We start from the raw sequence: 21,145 nt of genomic DNA, 5'->3' as shown, positions 1-21,145 counted from the left end.
GAGAGATGAGGAATTGCCCCCTTCCACTTTTGATTCCCTGAAGTAATAGAAGGATTAAATTGAATTAATAATTTAATTTTAATAACATGACAAAAAATTGCTCCCTTAATAATAATTTCTTATAATTCAAATTATAATTTATTATTCATTTTTATTTTTTTTTCTATAATTATTGGAGCATTAGGAGGATTAAATCAAACCTCCTTACGAAAATTAATAGCATTTTCTTCAATTAATCATTTAAGATGAATATTAATAGCAATAATATATAATGAATATTTATGACTAATATACTTCTTTTTATATTCTTTCCTATCATCTTCTATTATTTTAATTTTCAATAATTTTAAATTATATTATTTTAATCAAATTTATAACTTTTCATTAATAAACCCAATTATTAAATTTATAATTTTCATTAATTTATTATCTTTAGGAGGACTCCCTCCATTTTTAGGATTCTTCCCTAAATGAATAATTATTGAAAATTTAACAAAAATAAATCATTATTTTTTAATATTTATAGCAGTTTGTATGACTTTAATTACATTATTTTATTATTTACGAATATCATATAGAATTTATATATTAAATTTCTATAAAAATTCATGAATTATAAAAAATTTTAATAACAATTCTCTTCTAATTTTATTTATAAATTTTACCTCTATTATAGGATTAATAATAATTTTCTCATTTTATTTAATCTTATAAAGAGTTTAAGTTAATAAAACTATTAGTTTTCAAAGCTAAAAATACTTGTAAAATCTTTTAATTCTTAAACTTTAATAATTATTCCTTATTCCTTCAGAATTGCAATCTAATATCATTATTGACTATAAAGTTTGATTAAAAAGAAAATATTCTTATAAATAAATTTACAATTTATTGCCTAAATTTCAGCCATTCAATCGCGACAATGGCTATTTTCTACAAATCATAAAGATATTGGAACTTTATATTTTATTTTTGGAGCATGAGCAGGGATAATTGGAACATCAATAAGAATTTTAATTCGTTTAGAACTAAGACAACCAGGAATATTTATTGGTAATGATCAAATTTATAATGTAATTGTAACCGCCCATGCATTTGTAATAATTTTTTTCATAGTAATACCTATTATAATCGGAGGATTTGGTAATTGATTAGTACCTTTAATACTAGGAGCTCCTGATATAGCATTTCCACGAATAAATAATATAAGATTTTGACTTCTTCCTCCATCTATTACATTATTACTCTCAAGCAGAATAGTTGAAAATGGGTCAGGAACTGGTTGAACAGTTTATCCCCCTCTTTCATCTAATATTGCTCATAATGGATCATCAGTTGATTTAACAATTTTTTCTCTTCATTTAGCAGGAATTTCTTCAATTTTAGGAGCTATTAATTTTATTACCACTATTATTAACATACGACCTGAAGGAATTTCTTTAGATCGAATACCTTTATTTGTATGATCAGTAATTATTACAGCAATTCTTCTTCTTTTATCTTTACCCGTATTAGCAGGAGCTATTACTATACTTCTTACAGATCGTAATTTAAATACTTCATTTTTCGACCCAATTGGAGGAGGTGATCCAATTCTTTATCAACATTTATTTTGATTTTTTGGACATCCAGAGGTATATATTTTAATTCTTCCAGGATTTGGAATAATTTCTCATATTATTACTCAAGAAAGAGGTAAAAAGGAAACATTTGGGACTTTAGGAATAATTTATGCTATATTAGCTATTGGACTTTTAGGATTTATTGTATGAGCTCATCATATATTTACAGTTGGTATAGATGTTGATACTCGAGCTTACTTTACTTCAGCTACTATAATTATTGCAGTTCCTACAGGAATTAAAATTTTTAGTTGATTAGCTACTCTTCATGGTACTCAATTAAATTATAATCCTACATTATTATGATCATTAGGATTTGTTTTTTTATTTACTGTAGGAGGATTAACAGGTGTAATTTTAGCAAATTCTTCAATTGATATTATTCTTCATGATACTTATTATGTAGTAGCTCATTTTCATTATGTTCTCTCTATAGGAGCAGTATTTGCAATTATAGCAGGATTTATTCATTGATATCCTTTATTAACAGGATTAATTATAAACCCCTTATGATTAAAAATTCAATTTATAATTATATTTATTGGAGTAAATTTAACATTTTTTCCTCAACATTTTTTAGGATTAGCAGGTATACCTCGTCGTTATTCAGATTTTCCAGATAGTTATTTAACATGAAATATTATTTCTTCTTTAGGTAGTTCTATCTCATTAATTGCTATCTTATTTTTCCTATTTATTATTTGAGAAAGTATAATTACTAAACGAACTCCTTCATTCCCTATACAACTTTCTTCTTCAATTGAATGATATCATTCTATACCTCCTATAGAACACACATATTCAGAACTTCCTATTTTATCATCAAATTTCTAATATGGCAGAATAGTGCAATGAATTTAAGCTTCATATATAAAGATTTTTTCTTTTATTAGAAAATGGCAACATGATCTAATTTAGGATTACAAAATAGAATTTCTCCTTTAATAGAACAATTAAACTTTTTTCATGATCATACTATTTTAATTTTAATTATAATTACAACATTAATTGCTTATATTATAATTATATTATTTTTCAATAAATTTACCAATCGATATCTTCTTCATGGTCAAACAATCGAAATTATTTGAACAATTTTACCTGCAATTATTCTTATATTTATTGCCTTTCCCTCTCTTCGTCTTTTATATTTAATAGATGAAATTAATAATCCTTTAATTACTCTAAAAACTATTGGACATCAATGATATTGAAGATATGAATATTCAAATTTTACTAATTTAGAATTTGACTCTTATATAACTCCTACCAATGAACTTAATATAAATGGATTCCGCCTATTAGATGTAGATAATCGAATTATTTTACCTTTTAATAATCAAATTCGAATTTTAGTAACAGCCACAGATGTTCTTCATTCATGAACAATTCCAGCCCTAGGTGTAAAAATTGACGCAACTCCAGGACGATTAAATCAAACTAATTTCTTAATTAATCAACCTGGATTATTTTTTGGACAATGTTCAGAAATTTGTGGAGCAAACCATAGCTTTATACCAATTGTTATTGAAAGAATCCCAATAAATTTCTTTATTAAATGAATTTCATCTCAAATCAATTCATTAGATGACTGAAAGCAAGTAATGATCTCTTAAATCATATTATAGTAAATTAGCAATTACTTCTAATGATATTAATATTTCTCTCAAAAAAAAATTAGTTTAATCAAAACCTTAGTTTGTCAAACTAAAAATATTAATAATTTAATATTTTTTAATTCCTCAAATATCTCCATTAAGATGATTAACTTTATTCTTTATTTTTTCATTTACTTTAATAATTTTTAATATTAAAAATTATTATTGCTTTTTTTATTCTTTAAATTCAACCCCCCAACTATTAAATATTAAACAATCTAAATTAAATTGAAAATGATAACTAATCTATTTTCAGTATTTGATCCTTCAACAACAATTTTTAATATATCCTTAAATTGAATAAGAACTTTTTTAGGTTTATTAATTATTCCATCTTCTTACTGATTAATCCCTAATCGATTCCAAATTATTTGAAATAATATTTTATTAACTTTACATAAAGAATTTAAAACTCTTTTAGGTCCAACTAATAATAATAAAAGAACTTTAATATTTATTTCTTTATTTTCTTTAATTATATTTAATAATTTTTTAGGACTTTTTCCTTATATTTTTACAAGAACTAGTCATTTAACATTAACTTTAACCTTAGCTTTTCCTTTATGATTAAGAATTATAATTTATGGATGAACAAATCACACACAACATATATTTGCTCATTTAGTTCCTCAAGGAACTCCCGCAATCCTAATACCTTTTATAGTATGTATTGAAACAATTAGAAATGTAATTCGTCCAGGAACTTTAGCTATTCGATTAACCGCAAATATAATTGCTGGTCATTTACTTTTAACCCTTTTAGGAAATACTGGGCCTATATCTACATCTTACATTATTGTAAGAATTATTTTAATTGTTCAAATTGCTTTATTATTACTTGAATCAGCAGTCGCTATTATTCAATCTTATGTATTTTCAGTTTTAAGTACTTTATATTCTAGAGAAGTAAATTAATGTCAACAAAAATAAATCATCCCTTTCATTTAGTAGACTATAGTCCATGACCTTTATTAGGAGCAATTAGAGCAATAACAATAACTACAGGATTAGTTCAATGATTCCATCAATATAATAATAATTTATTTATTTTAGGAAATATTATTACCCTATTAATTATATATCAATGATGACGAGATATTTCTCGAGAAAGTACTTTCCAAGGACTTCATACTTTCAATGTAACTTTAGGCCTTCGATGAGGAATAATTCTTTTTATTATCTCCGAAATTTTCTTTTTTATTTCATTTTTTTGAGCATTTTTTCATAGAAGATTATCTCCTACAATTGAACTAGGAATAATATGACCTCCTATTGGAATCCATCCATTTAATCCTTTTCAAATTCCTTTATTAAATACAGCTATTTTATTAGCATCAGGAATTACTGTAACTTGAGCTCATCATAGATTAATAGAAAATAATCATACTCAAACAATTCAAAGATTATTTTTTACAGTACTTTTAGGAATTTATTTCTCAATTTTACAAGGATATGAATATATAGAAGCTCCATTTACTATTGCAGATAATGTTTATGGCTCAACATTTTTCATATCAACAGGATTCCACGGACTTCATGTTTTAATTGGAACTTCTTTTTTATTAATTTGTTTTTTACGTCATATTAATCATCATTTTTCAAAAAATCACCATTTTGGATTTGAAGCAGCAGCATGATATTGACACTTTGTAGATGTAGTTTGATTATTTTTATATATTTCAATTTACTGATGAGGAGGTTAATTTATAAAGTATATGTATGTATAAATGACTTCCAATCATTAGGACTAAATAATTTTAGTATAAATAATTTTAACACTTACTATTATAAGTCTAATTATTTTAACTATTTCTATTATTATAATAATAATAGCAACCTTTTTATCTAAAAAAACCATTACTGATCGTGAAAAATCTTCCCCTTTTGAATGTGGATTTGACCCTATAAATTATTCTCGTTTACCCTTCTCTCTTCGATTTTCTTAATTGCAATTATTTTCTTAATTTTTGATGTAGAAATTGCTCTTCTTCTCCCAATAATCTTAATTTTTAAATCATCAAATTTAATAAATTGAACAATTACTAGCCTTTTCTTTATTTTTATTCTATTAATTGGATTATATCACGAATGAAACCAAGGAGCATTAGAATGAAATAATTAAATCTCAACCAAATATGAAGCGATATATTGCAATTAGTTTCGGCCTAATCTTAGGTGAATTACACCCATATTTTTTAAAAATAAATAAATAGGATAATAGTTAATTATAACATTTAACTTGCACTTAAAAAATATTGATTCAATCAATTTATCTTAAATTAATTGAAACCAAAAAGAGGTATATTACTGTTAATAATATTAATGAATTTTAAAATTCCAATTAAGAAATATAAATGGAATTAAACCATTAAAGATAAAAGTTAGCAGCTTTTTCTTGATCACCATATTTCTATTAATATTTATTTATATAGTTTAAAAAAAACATTACATTTTCAATGTAAAATTAATAAACTTTATTTATAAATATTTCCAATATTTAAAAATTAAAATAATTTCCTCAACAACTTCAATGTTACGCTCTAAATATAAGCTATTTAAATTAATTTAAAAATATTATTAATAATAAAATTACAATTCAAATAAAATATCTTATTAAATAAATTTTCAAATTATTATTTTGAAACTCTTGAATATATAAAGAATACTTTTTTATTTGATAATATAATATATGTCCACCAAAATATTCTCTTCAACCTTGATCAAATCTTTTATATGAAAATAATCCTATTTTTAATGGCAATTTAATAATAATTAAAGTCGAAATATAAGGCATAAATCATATTATCCCAACAAATCTTCTAAATTTATAAAATATAAAAGATTTATTATTACTAAATAAATTTTCATAATTTAATAAATAACCTATCAAACCCCCTAAAACACAAACCATTAATGTTAAAAATTTTATCATTTTAGGTAAATTAACTATCTCTGGATTAAAAAATATTAATCATCTAAGAAAACTTCCCCCAATAATAGCTATAATTATTAAAAAAAAAATTCTAAAATTTATAATTCATCTCTTATCATTTAATATATTTAAAACTATATTTTTAAAATCCCCTGTTATAGAATAATAAACTAATCGAAAAGAATAACAAACCGTTAACCCAGTTGAAAAAAAAAAAGAAAAAAAGAAAAAAAATTTATATAAGAAAGTATAACAACTTCTAAGATTAAATCCTTTGAATAAAATCCAGCTAAAAAAGGCATTCCACACAAAGCTAAATTAGCAATATTAAAACATCTACAAACTAAAGGTATTCTTATAAACAACCCTCCTATATAACGAATATCTTGTATATTTTTTATATTATGAATAATTACTCCTGCACATATAAATAATAATGCCTTAAATAAAGCATGAGTTAAAAGATGAAAAAATGCTAATTTAAATTCTCCAATAGATAAAATTCTTATTATTAATCCTAATTGTCTTAAAGTAGATAAAGCAATAATTTTTTTTAAATCATACTCAAAATTAGCCCCTAATCCCCCTAATCCAGCTATAAATATTGTTAATCCTGAAATTAATAATAAAATTTGACCAAATAATGAATCTACTAATAAAATATTAAAACGAATCAATAAATAAACCCCTGCAGTTACTAAAGTTGAAGAATGAACTAAAGCAGAAACAGGGGTAGGGGCTGCTATAGCAGCAGGTAATCAAGAAGAAAAAGGAATTTGAGCTCTTTTAGTTATAGCTGCTAATATCACCAATCTTCCAATTATTAATATTTCAAAATTTTCCTTATTAATTTCTAAATAAAAAATATAATTCCAACTTCCATAATTTAATATCCAAGCAATAGCTAATAATAAAGCTACATCACCAATTCGATTTGATAAAGCTGTTAACATTCCAGCATTATAAGATTTTACATTTTGAAAATAAATTACTAAACAATAAGAAACTAATCCTAATCCATCTCATCCTAATAAAATTCTAATTAAATTAGGACTAATAATTAGTATTATCATTGATATAACAAATATTAAAACTAATAAAATAAATCGATTTTTATTAAAATCTCTAGATATATAATCATCTCTATATAAAATTACTAAAGAAGAAATTAATAATACAAAAGATATAAATATCAATCTTATTCAATCCAATAAAAAAGTCATAACAATTGAAGTTGAATATAAAGAAATAATTTCTCATTCAATAAAATAAATTAAATCATTCAATAAAAAATTTAAACTAAATATAAAAAAATTAAATCTAATAAAAATTAAAAAATAAAATCTAACCTTACAATAATTAATTAAAGAATTCACGATTTAAAATGAAAATTCATATCATTGACACCACAAATCAATATTTTTTTAAACTATTTAAATTAAATTCATAATATACAAATATCACTTTTTAAAATTAAAAAATTTAAAGGTAATCAATGTAATATTAATAATAAATACTCTCGACTTGTCCCAAAAGAAAAAAAATTAACCCCAGAATAAATTTTACCATGTTGACTATATGAAAATAAATAAAGGGTATAAGCCGCTCTAAAAAAAGATAATAATCTTAAACCAATTATAGTTAATCAAGATCATCTTACAATTCTATTTATTAAACTAATTTCCCCTAATAAATTTAATGTTGGAGGAGCCGCTATATTCCCAGCACATAATAAAAATCATCATAAAGCTATTCTAGGTATAAAATTTAATATCCCCTTGTTAATTAATAAACTTCGTCTATTTATTCGTTCATAAGAAATATTTGCTAAACAAAATAATCCAGAAGAACATAAACCATGAGCAATTATTAAAGTATATGATCCTCTTAATCCTCAATAAGTTATAGTTATTAAACCTCTTAAAACAATCCCTATATGAGCTGACAGAAGAATAAGCAATTAATGCCTTTAAATCCATTTGTCGTAAACAAATTAATCTTACTAACACACCTCCTATTAAACTAATTCTAATTCATCAATAATTAAATTTTATACCTAAAATTTGTAAAAATGAAAAAACACGTAATAATCCATAACCTCCTAATTTTAATAAAACACCAGCTAAAATTATAGAACCAGAAATAGGAGCTTCAACATGAGCTTTTGGTAATCATAAATGAACTAAAAATATTGGTATTTTTACCAAAAAAGCAAAAATTATACATAAATATAAAAATTTTAAATATAATATTTTAAATAATTTAATATAATCAAATTTATAATATTTAAATCATTTTTAATAAAAAAAATTCCAATTAATAAAGGTAAAGAAGCTAATAAAGTATAAAATAAATAAATAAATTCCTGCTTGTAAACGCTCTGGCTGATAACCTCATCCTAAAATCAAAAATAATGTAGGAATTAATCTTCTCTCAAAAAATAAATAAAATATAAATATTCTTAATGAACTAAAAGTAAATACTAATATCAATAATAACAATAAAATTATAAAATAAATAATTTTCTATAATTAAAAACACGATAAATTATTTCTCTAGCTATTAATATTAAAGCACAAATCCAAAATCTCAACATAATTAAACCATAAGAAATTAAATCTAATCCAAAATAATAAGAAATATCACAAAAATAATTTATTATTACAATTTTTAATATAAATATAAATCTCCCTAAAAATAGTAAACATTGAACCATTCAATAATTTTTTTTATATAATAATAATAAACAAATAATAAAAAAAATAAATTTTAACATTGTAAAATTGAAAATCTTTGAAAATAATCATTACCATGAGTTCGAACTATAGAAACTAAAATAGATAACCCTTAATACTCCCTCACAAACACAAAAAGTTAAAAAAAATATTCTAAAATACTTTTCATTTTCTATATAATTTAAAAAAAAAAATAATATTATAAATAATATTAAAACCATAAATTCTAATGACAATAACATACATAATAAATGCTTTCGTCTAGAAATAAATACTAAACATCCAATTATAAATATTACTATAATAAATAATAAAAATAAATTTACCATTAATTTAGTTTTAATAGTTTAATCAAAACCTTAGTCTTGTAAACTAAAAATAAAAAATTTTTTTTTTAAAACATCAAGAAAAAAGAAAATTCTTTTTCATTAATTCCCAAAATTAATATTTTTTATAAACTATTTCTTGATATTTTATAACTTTTATTTTCTCATCTCTTATAATTAGATAATTTTCACACAAAATAATCACCCTTTAGCTATAGGATTAATTCTTTTAATTCAAACATTTTAATTTGTATAATTTCAGGAATTTATATCCAAACATTTTGATATGCTTATATTTTATTTTTAATTTTTATAGGGGGAATATTAGTTCTATTTATTTATGTAACCTCTCTTTCATCAAATGAAATATTCTCTTTTTCAATAAAATTATCAATTATTCTATATTTTATACTAATTATCTTTTTAATAATTTTTTTTTTTATAGATAAAATAATAATTGAAACATTTATTAATAATTACGAAATAAATTTATTATCAAATTTTAAATCTTTATATATAGAAAATATTTTATCTTTAAATAAAATATATAATTTTCCTACAAATTTAATTACTTTACTTTTAATTAATTATTTGTTTTTAACATTATTAGTTACAGTAAAAATCTCTATAAAAATTATGGACCTTTACGCCCATTATCTTAATTAACAAAATTATTATGAAATTAATGAATAAACCAATTCGAAATACCCACCCTTTATTTAAAATTATAAATAATGCACTAATTGATTTACCTGCCCCCTCTAATATTTCAATTTGATGAAATTTCGGGATCTCTTTTAGGACTTTGTTTAATAATTCAAATTTTAACAGGTCTTTTTTTAGCTATACATTATACAGCAGATATTGAAACTGCTTTTAATAGTGTAAATCATATTTATCGAGATGTTAATAATGGATGACTACTCCGAATTTGTCACGCAAACGGAGCTTCATTTTTTTTTGCATGTTTATTTACCCATGTAGGACGAGGTATTTATTATAATTCATTTCTTTATATTCCTACATGAATAGTAGGAGTAATTATATTATTTATAACAATAGCAACTGGATTTTTAGGATATGTTTTACCTTGAGGACAAATATCTTTTTGAGGAGCAACTGTTATTACAAATCTTTTATCGGCTATTCCTTATTTAGGAAATGATTTAGTTCAATGAATTTGAGGAGGATTCGCAATTGATAACGCAACTTTAACTCGATTCTTTACTTTTCATTTTATTTTACCTTTTATTATTTTAGCTTTAACAATAATTCACCTTTTATTTTTACATCAAACAGGATCAAATAATCCATTAGGATTAAATAGAAATATTGATAAAATTCCATTTCACCCATATTTTATTTATAAAGATATAGCAGGATTTATTATCTTTATTTGAATTTTAATCACTTTTATTTGAAAATTTAATTATTTATTAATAGACCCAGAAAATTTTATTCCAGCTAATCCATTAGTAACTCCTGTTCATATTCAACCTGAATGATATTTTTTATTTGCTTATGCAATTTTACGATCAATTCCTAATAAATTAGGAGGAGTAATTGCTTTAGTTATATCAATTGCCATTTTAATAATTTTACCTTTTACTCATATAAGTAAATTTCAAGGACTTCAATTTTATCCTCTTAACCAAATTTTATTTTGAAGAATAACATCTATTACATGCCTATTAACTTGAATTGGAGCACGACCCGTAGAAATCCCTTATATTATAACAGGACAAATTTTAACAATTTTATATTTTTTATATTTTATTATTAATCCCCTTTTATCAAAATACTGAGATAACCTTTTAAATTAATTAATAAGCTTTTACAGCATATGTTTTGAAACATAAGAAAGAAGTAAACTCTTCTATTAATTTTATACTAAAAATCATTCATTATAAAGAAAAAAAAAAAATTTTTACTCCAATAAAAAAAAATAAATAATTTAAAGATAAAGGTAAAAATCTTTTTCATGCTAAATATATTAATTTATCATAACGAAATCGAGGTAAAGTCCCTCGAACCCAAATAAATATATAAGAAATAAAAACTAATTTTAAAAAAAAAAAAATCTATAAATATCTCTACCTAAAAAAATTACTACAAATAATATACTTATAAATAAAATTCTTGCATATTCTGCTAAAAAAATTAAAGCAAATCTACCTCTTCTATATTCAACATTAAACCCAGAGACTAATTCTGATTCTCCTTCTGCAAAATCAAATGGAGTTCGATTAGTTTCAGCTAAACAAGAAGCAAATCAAACTAATCTTAAAGGATAACAAAAAACAATAAATCAAATATATTTTTGAAAAAATAAAAATTTAAAAAATTATAACCCCCCACTAAAAAAATAAATCTTAATAAAATTAAAGCCAAACTTACTTCATAAGAAATAGTTTGAGCAACAGCCCGTAAACCCCCTAATAAAGCATAATTAGAATTAGAAGATCACCCAGCAATTATAACAGTATAAACTCTTAATCTAGTAATACAAAAAAAAAATAATACTCCTAAATTAAAAGAATATAATTTAATTAAATAAGGAATACATAACCAAATTAATAAAGATAAAAATAAAGAAAAAATTGGAGAAAAATAATAAACTAAATAATTAGATAATAAAGGATATGTTTGTTCTTTAGTAAATAACTTAACTGCATCTCTAAAAGGTTGTAATAACCCAACAAATCCAACTTTATTAGGACCTTTTCGAATTTGAATATATCCTAAAACTTTTCGTTCTAATAATGTTAAAAAAGCAACTCTAACTAAAACACAAATAATTAATAATAAACTACCTACTAACCCCAATACATAATCATTAAAATACAATACTATTTATAATAATAAAATATTATTTAAATAAATTCTAAATTTATTACACTAATCTGCCAAAATAGTAATTAAATATTATTATCAATCATTTTAATAAAATTTATATTTTTTATATTAGGTCCTTTCGTACTATAATATAATTATTAATTAAAGATAGAAACCAACCTGGCTTACACCGGTTTGAACTCAGATCATGTAAGAATTCAAAGGTCGAACAGACCTAAACTTTAAACTTCTACACCTAAAAATAACTCTTAATCCAACATCGAGGTCGCAATCTTTTTTATCGATATGAACTCTAAAAAAAAATTACGCTGTTATCCCTAAGGTAACTTAAATTTTTAATCAATATTATTGGATCAATTATTCATATATTAATGTATAATACAATTAAAAGTTAATTAAATTTTTATACCACCCCAGTAAAATTTTTAATAAAATTATAATTAAAATAATCCTTAAAAAATTATAAAATATAAAAATAAAGATCTATAGGGTCTTCTCGTCTTTTAATTTTATCTTAACTTTTAATTAAAAAATAAAATTCTAAAAAAATTTATATAAGACAGTATATATCTTATCCAACCATTCATACAAGCCTCCAATTAAAAGACTATTGATTATGCTACCTTCGCCACAGTCAAAATACTGCGGCCCTTTAATAATATTCAGTGGGCAGGTTAGACTTTAAATTAATTTCAAAAAGACATGTTTTTGATAAACAGGTAAATATATATTTATTGCCGAATTCCTTATATAAACCTCTCATTTATAAATAATTTATATAAATTTATATACTAATTTTATCATAATTAATAAACTTTCTTTATTAAAATTTATATTTTAATAAATAACTTAATTTTAAAATAAATAATATAATTATAAAATAAATTATAACATACTTACTAATAATGACTATTTTTAAGCCTATATTTATTTATTTACTTAATTAAAATTTAAAATTTTATTTTAAAGCTAATCCCTTAAAATATTAATTTTATTAAATTAAATAATTAACTAATTAAATATTTAATTAATAAATCTAAATTAAATTTATTTCTTAAAAAACTAGATATATTTTAAAACGATTAACATTTCATTTCTAAATTTATATTAAAAATAATTATTCCACATTAACTTTTTTATAAATTTAAATCTTTAAAATTCGAGAAAAATTAATATAATAATTAATTAATTAATAAACCCTGATACACAAGGTACAATAAATTAAATTTTCTTTTAAAATAAAAATTTTTCAATTTATTTCAATCTTCTTTTACAATACTAATAAACTATAATAAAAATTATTATTTATTTAAATAATACTAAAACTTTAAATTATAAAATTATTTTTATTAAATAATATAAAAAATAAATAAAATTAATAAATAAAATTTATTCAATTTAAATTGAATTGCACAAATTTCTTTTCAATGTAAATGAAATACTTTACTAATTAAGCTTTAATTGACTTTCTAGATACACTTTCCCAGTACATCTACTATGTTACAACTTATCTTATTTTAATAATAAGAACGATGGGCGATATGTACATAATTTAGAGCTAAAATCTTATAAATAATCTTTTTTATAATACTATCAAATCCACTTTCAAAATTTAATTTCAAAATTTTATCCATATAAATAAATTTATTGTAATCCATCTCTACTTAAATATAAACTGCACCTTGATCTGACATTTTTTATTAATTTTAAATTATGAAAATTTTATCTTATAATATATTCTGATGACGACGATATACAAATTAAATTAATTTAAGTAAGGTTCAATGTGGATTATCAATTACAGGACAGATTCCTCTGAATAGACTAAATTACCGCCAAATTTTTAAATTTCAAGAATATAACTAATACTACTTTAATATTTTATTATTTATTTTTAATAATAGGGTATCTAATCCTAGTTTATTACAAAAAGTTTACAGCTTAAATTTATTTTTCAAATAATAATAATAATAATTTAATAATTTCACCTAATAAATTAATTTTTATATTATAAATAAACAATTTAACTAATATTAAAAATTTTTACTTATATTATTTGTATAACCGCGGTAGCTGGCACAAATTTTACCAATATTAAAAATTATTACTAATACAAAATTTCTTTTTTCCTTTAATATTAATTACTGAGAATAAATAAACTAATTAATTTTTTTAAAAATTAAATAATTTCACACAAAAATTTACATGTAAAATAAAATAATAGTAAAAAATTTAACCATAATAAAATTATTTATATATTATATTTAAAAATATTCAAATAAGTCATTTATAAAAAAAATAATTAATTTAATAATACATTCATCATAATCAAACAAACAAATTAAACTAATAAAAACAACTTAGCTCAATTCTTTCCAAGTGTCAAAAATTTTTACACCCCCTAAATATAAAAATATTTTAACTAATAAAATTTTTCAATTAATTTATAAAAAAAAATAATTAATTTAATAATACATTCATCATAACAAACAAATTAAACTAATAAAAACAACTTAGCTCAATTCTTTCCAAGTGTCAAAAATTTTTACACCCCCTAAATATAAAAATATTTTAACTAATAAAATTTTTCAATTAATTTATAAAAAAAAATAATTAATTTAATAATACATTCATCATAATCAAACAAACAAATTAAACTAATAAAAACAACTTAGCTCAATTCTTTCCAAGTGTCAAAAATTTTTACACCCCCTAAATATAAAAATATTTTAACTAATAAAATTTTTCAATTAATTTATAAAAAAAAATAATTAATTTAATAATACATTCATCATAATCAAACAAACAAATTAAACTAATAAAAACAACTTAGCTCAATTCTTTCCAAGTGTCAAAAATTTTTACACCCCCTAAATATAAAAATATTTTAACTAATAAAATTTTTCAATTAATTTATAAAAAAAAATAATTAATTTAATAATACATTCATCATAATCAAACAAACAAATTAAACTAATAAAAACAACTTAGCTCAATTCTTTCCAAGTGTCAAAAATTTTTACACCCCCTAAATATAAAAATATTTTAACTAATAAAATTTTTCAATTAATTTATAAAAAAAAATAATTAATTTAATAATACATTCATCATAATCAAACAAACAAATTAAACTAATAAAAACAACTTAGCTCAATTCTTTCCAAGTGTCAAAAATTTTTACACCCCCTAAATATAAAAATATTTTAACTAATAAAATTTTTCAATTAATTTATAAAAAAAAATAATTAATTTAATAATACATTCATCATAATCAAACAAACAAATTAAACTAATAAAAACAACTTAGCTCAATTCTTTCCAAGTGTCAAAAATTTTTACACCCCCTAAATATAAAAATATTTTAACTAATAAAATTTTTCAATTAATTTATAAAAAAAAATAATTAATTTAATAATACATTCATCATAATCAAACAAACAAATTAAACTAATAAAAACAACTTAGCTCAATTCTTTCCAAGTGTCAAAAATTTTTACACCCCCTAAATATAAAAATATTTTAACTAATAAAATTTTTCAATTAATTTATAAAAAAAATAATTAATTTAATAATACATTCATCATAATCAAACAAACAAATTAAACTAATAAAAACAACTTAGCTCAATTCTTTCCAAGTGTCAAAAATTTTTACACCCCCTACCCCTAAATATAAAAATATTTTAACTAATAAAATTTTTCAATTAATTTATAAAAAAAATAATTAATTTAATAATACATTCATCATAATCAACAAACAATTAAACTAATAAAAACAACTTAGCTCAATTCTTTCCAAGTGTCAAAAATTTTTACACCCCCTAAATATAAAAATATTTTAACTAATAAAATTTTTCAATTAATTTATAAAAAAAAATAATTAATTTAATAATACATTCATCATAATCAAACAAACAAATTAAACTATAAAAACAACTTAGCTCAATTCTTTTCTCGACGCGCAACCAATATTAATAATTTTATTTTATATTTAAAATTTTATATTTATAATATAATTATTTAATATTAAATTATATATTTTATTAATTAAATATTTTTTACACTCCCTTTATATAAATTATTTATAATATATATATATATTTATAATTATATAAATTAATTATATTTATTTATTTAATATAAATAATTTAATATAATATAAATAAATAAAATACAATGAATATATTTATATATAAATTATTTATATGTATATAGATCTTTTTTTTCTCTGTAATATAGGCCGAATAGGCATATAAATAATACACTAACGATAATATAATCCTTATTAATTAATTCTCTTAATTTATATATATAATATATTTATTAATAGATCTAAATATATATATATAATAGATGAATATATTATTAAATATTTTATTAATTTATATAATACATTTATATATATATTAAACATTTATATAATATATATATATATATATAATTAATTCTAAAAATAATTATTTAAATTTAATTTAAATAAAAAATTTTAAAAATAAACATTTATAAACTTTATTTTAAATGCCTTTCAAAATTAAATCTTAATCATGTTATTTTTTTTTTACTTATAATAATAAAAAAAAAAATAAAAATGAATTGCCTGATAAAAGGATTACCTTGATAGGGTAAATTATAAAAATTTAATATTTTTATTCATTATATTTAATAGAATTAAACTATTTCTAAAAATTTCAAAAATTTTTGTGCATCATACACTAAAATATATTTTATAATTCAATTATATTTAAAAAGATAAGCTAAATTAAGCTACTGGGCTCATACCCCATTTATAAAGGTTATAATCCTTTTCTTTTTAATTAAAAAATTTTCAAATAATATTTTTATAATAACATTAATTTTTGGAACTTTATTAACAATTTCTTCAAACTCTTGATTAGGAGTTTGAATAGATTAGAAATTAATTTACTTTCATTTATTCCCCTAATAAATTGGAAATAAAAAAAATATATTAATATCCGAAAGAAGTCTAAAATATTTTTTGATTCAAGCTTATGCTTCTTCTATTTTATTATTTTCAATTTTATTATTATTATTATTCAATTTTAACTTAATTATTAAAAATAACGTTATTCATTTAATAATTTATTCAACTTTAGCATTAAAAGAGGAATTGCCCCCTTCCACTTTTGATTCCCTGAAGTAATAGAAGGATTAAATTGAATTAATAATTTAATTTTAATAACATGACAAAAAATTGCTCCTTAATAATAATTTCTTATAATTCAAATTATAATTTATTATTCATTTTTATTTTATTTTCTATAATTATTGGAGCATTAGGAGGATTAAATCAAACCTCCTTACGAAAATTAATAGCATTTTCTTCAATTAATCATTTAAGATGAATATTAATAGCAATAATATATAATGAATATTTATGACTAATATACTTCTTTTTATATTCTTTCCTATCATCTTCTATTATTTTAATTTTCAATAATTTTAAATTATATTATTTTAATCAAATTTATAACTTTTCATTAATAAACCCAATTATTAAATTTATAATTTTCATTAATTTATTATCTTTAGGAGGACTCCCTCCATTTTTAGGATTCTTCCCTAAATGAATAATTATTGAAAATTTAACAAAAATAAATCATTATTTTTTAATATTTATAGCAGTTTGTATGACTTTAATTACATTATTTTATTATTTACGAATATCATATAGAATTTATATATTAAATTTCTATAAAAATTCATGAATTATAAAAAATTTTAATAACAATTCTCTTCTAATTTTATTTATAAATTTTACCTCTATTATAGGATTAATAATAATTTTCTCATTTTATTTAATCTTATAAAGAGTTTAAGTTAATAAAACTATTAGTTTTCAAAGCTAAAAATACTTGTAAAATCTTTTAATTCTTAAACTTTAATAATTATTCCTTATTCCTTCAGAATTGCAATCTAATATCATTATTGACTATAAAGTTTGATTAAAAAGAAAATATTCTTATAAATAAATTTACAATTTATTGCCTAAATTTCAGCCATTCAATCGCGACAATGGCTATTTTCTACAAATCATAAAGATATTGGAACTTTATATTTTATTTTTGGAGCATGAGCAGGGATAATTGGAACATCAATAAGAATTTTAATTCGTTTAGAACTAAGACAACCAGGAATATTTATTGGTAATGATCAAATTTATAATGTAATTGTAACCGCCCATGCATTTGTAATAATTTTTTTCATAGTAATACCTATTATAATCGGAGGATTTGGTAATTGATTAGTACCTTTAATACTAGGAGCTCCTGATATAGCATTTCCACGAATAAATAATATAAGATTTTGACTTCTTCCTCCATCTATTACATTATTACTCTCAAGCAGAATAGTTGAAAATGGGTCAGGAACTGGTTGAACAGTTTATCCCCCTCTTTCATCTAATATTGCTCATAATGGATCATCAGTTGATTTAACAATTTTTTCTCTTCATTTAGCAGGAATTTCTTCAATTTTAGGAGCTATTAATTTTATTACCACTATTATTAACATACGACCTGAAGGAATTTCTTTAGATCGAATACCTTTATTTGTATGATCAGTAATTATTACAGCAATTCTTCTTCTTTTATCTTTACCCGTATTAGCAGGAGCTATTACTATACTTCTTACAGATCGTAATTTAAATACTTCATTTTTCGACCCAATTGGAGGAGGTGATCCAATTCTTTATCAACATTTATTTTGATTTTTTGGACATCCAGAGGTATATATTTTAATTCTTCCAGGATTTGGAATAATTTCTCATATTATTACTCAAGAAAGAGGTAAAAAGGAAACATTTGGGACTTTAGGAATAATTTATGCTATATTAGCTATTGGACTTTTAGGATTTATTGTATGAGCTCATCATATATTTACAGTTGGTATAGATGTTGATACTCGAGCTTACTTTACTTCAGCTACTATAATTATTGCAGTTCCTACAGGAATTAAAATTTTTAGTTGATTAGCTACTCTTCATGGTACTCAATTAAATTATAATCCTACATTATTATGATCATTAGGATTTGTTTTTTTATTTACTGTAGGAGGATTAACAGGTGTAATTTTAGCAAATTCTTCAATTGATATTATTCTTCATGATACTTATTATGTAGTAGCTCATTTTCATTATGTTCTCTCTATAGGAGCAGTATTTGCAATTATAGCAGGATTTATTCATTGATATCCTTTATTAACAGGATTAATTATAAACCCCTTATGATTAAAAATTCAATTTATAATTATATTTATTGGAGTAAATTTAACATTTTTTCCTCAACATTTTTTAGGATTAGCAGGTATACCTCGTCGTTATTCAGATTTTCCAGATAGTTATTTAACATGAAATATTATTTCTTCTTTAGGTAGTTCTATCTCATTAATTGCTATCTTATTTTTCCTATTTATTATTTGAGAAAGTATAATTACTAAACGAACTCCTTCATTCCCTATACAACTTTCTTCTTCAATTGAATGATATCATTCTATACCTCCTATAGAACACACATATTCAGAACTTCCTATTTTATCATCAAATTTCTAATATGGCAGAATAGTGCAATGAATTTAAGCTTCATATATAAAGATTTTTTCTTTTATATAGAAAATGGCAACATGATCTAATTTAGGATTACAAAATAGAATTTCTCCTTTAATAGAACAATTAAACTTTTTTCATGATCATACTATTTTAATTTTAATTATAATTACAACATTAATTGCTTATATTATAATTATATTATTTTTCAATAAATTTACCAATCGATATCTTCTTCATGGTCAAACAATCGAAATTATTTGAACAATTTTACCTGCAATTATTCTTATATTTATTGCCTTTCCCTCTCTTCGTCTTTTATATTTAATAGATGAAATTAATAATCCTTTAATTACTCTAAAAAACTATTGGACATCAATGATATTGAAGATATGAATATTCAAATTTTACTAATTTAGAATTTGACTCTTATATAACTCCTACCAATGAACTTAATATAAATGGATTCCGCCTATTAGATGTAGATAATCGAATTATTTTACCTTTTAATAATCAAATTCGAATTTTAGTAACAGCCACAGATGTTCTTCATTCATGAACAATTCCAGCCCTAGGTGTAAAAATTGACGCAACTCCAGGACGATTAAATCAAACTAATTTCTTAATTAATCAACCTGGATTATTTTTTGGACAATGTTCAGAAATTTGTGGAGCAAACCATAGCTTTATACCAATTGTTATTGAAAGAATCCCAATAAATTTCTTTATTAAATGAATTTCATCTCAAATCAATTCATTAGATGACTGAAAGCAAGTAATGATCTCTTAAATCATATTATAGTAAATTAGCAATTACTTCTAATGATATTAATATTTCTCTCAAAAAAAAATTAGTTTAATCAAAACCTTAGTTTGTCAAACTAAAAATATTAATAATTTAATATTTTTTAATTCCTCAAATATCTCCATTAAGATGATTAACTTTATTCTTTATTTTTTCATTTACTTTAATAATTTTTAATATTAAAAATTATTATTGCTTTTTTTATTCTTTAAATTCAACCCCCCAACTATTAAATATTAAACAATCTAAATTAAATTGAAAATGATAACTAATCTATTTTCAGTATTTGATCCTTCAACAACAATTTTTAATATATCCTTAAATTGAATAAGAACTTTTTTAGGTTTATTAATTATTCCATCTTCTTACTGATTAATCCCTAATCGATTCCAAATTATTTGAAATAATATTTTATTAACTTTACATAAAGAATTTAAAACTCTTTTAGGTCCAACTAATAATAATAAAAGAACTTTAATATTTATTTCTTTATTTTCTTTAATTATATTTAATAATTTTTTAGGACTTTTTCCTTATATTTTTACAAGAACTAGTCATTTAACATTAACTTTAACCTTAGCTTTTCCTTTATGATTAAGAATTATAATTTATGGATGAACAAATCACACACAACATATATTTGCTCATTTAGTT

General features: G+C 21.0%; 2 pseudogenes; both read left to right on the top strand.

Moving 5' to 3' along the window:
- Positions 1-12: 12 nt before the first annotated feature.
- On the top strand, positions 13-714 carry LOC129781913 (NADH-ubiquinone oxidoreductase chain 2-like; annotated as a pseudogene).
- Positions 715-16,944: 16,230 nt separating this feature from the next.
- Positions 16,945-17,953, top strand: LOC129781912 (NADH-ubiquinone oxidoreductase chain 2-like; annotated as a pseudogene).
- The last annotated feature ends 3,192 nt before the right edge of the window (positions 17,954-21,145 follow it).

Source organism: Toxorhynchites rutilus, unplaced genomic scaffold, assembly GCF_029784135.1.
Source record: "Toxorhynchites rutilus septentrionalis strain SRP unplaced genomic scaffold, ASM2978413v1 HiC_scaffold_262, whole genome shotgun sequence".
Classification (NCBI taxonomy): domain Eukaryota; kingdom Metazoa; phylum Arthropoda; class Insecta; order Diptera; family Culicidae; genus Toxorhynchites; species Toxorhynchites rutilus.
Note: the sequence above shows the minus strand (reverse complement) of the source record. Positions and strands in the feature narration are given on the sequence as shown.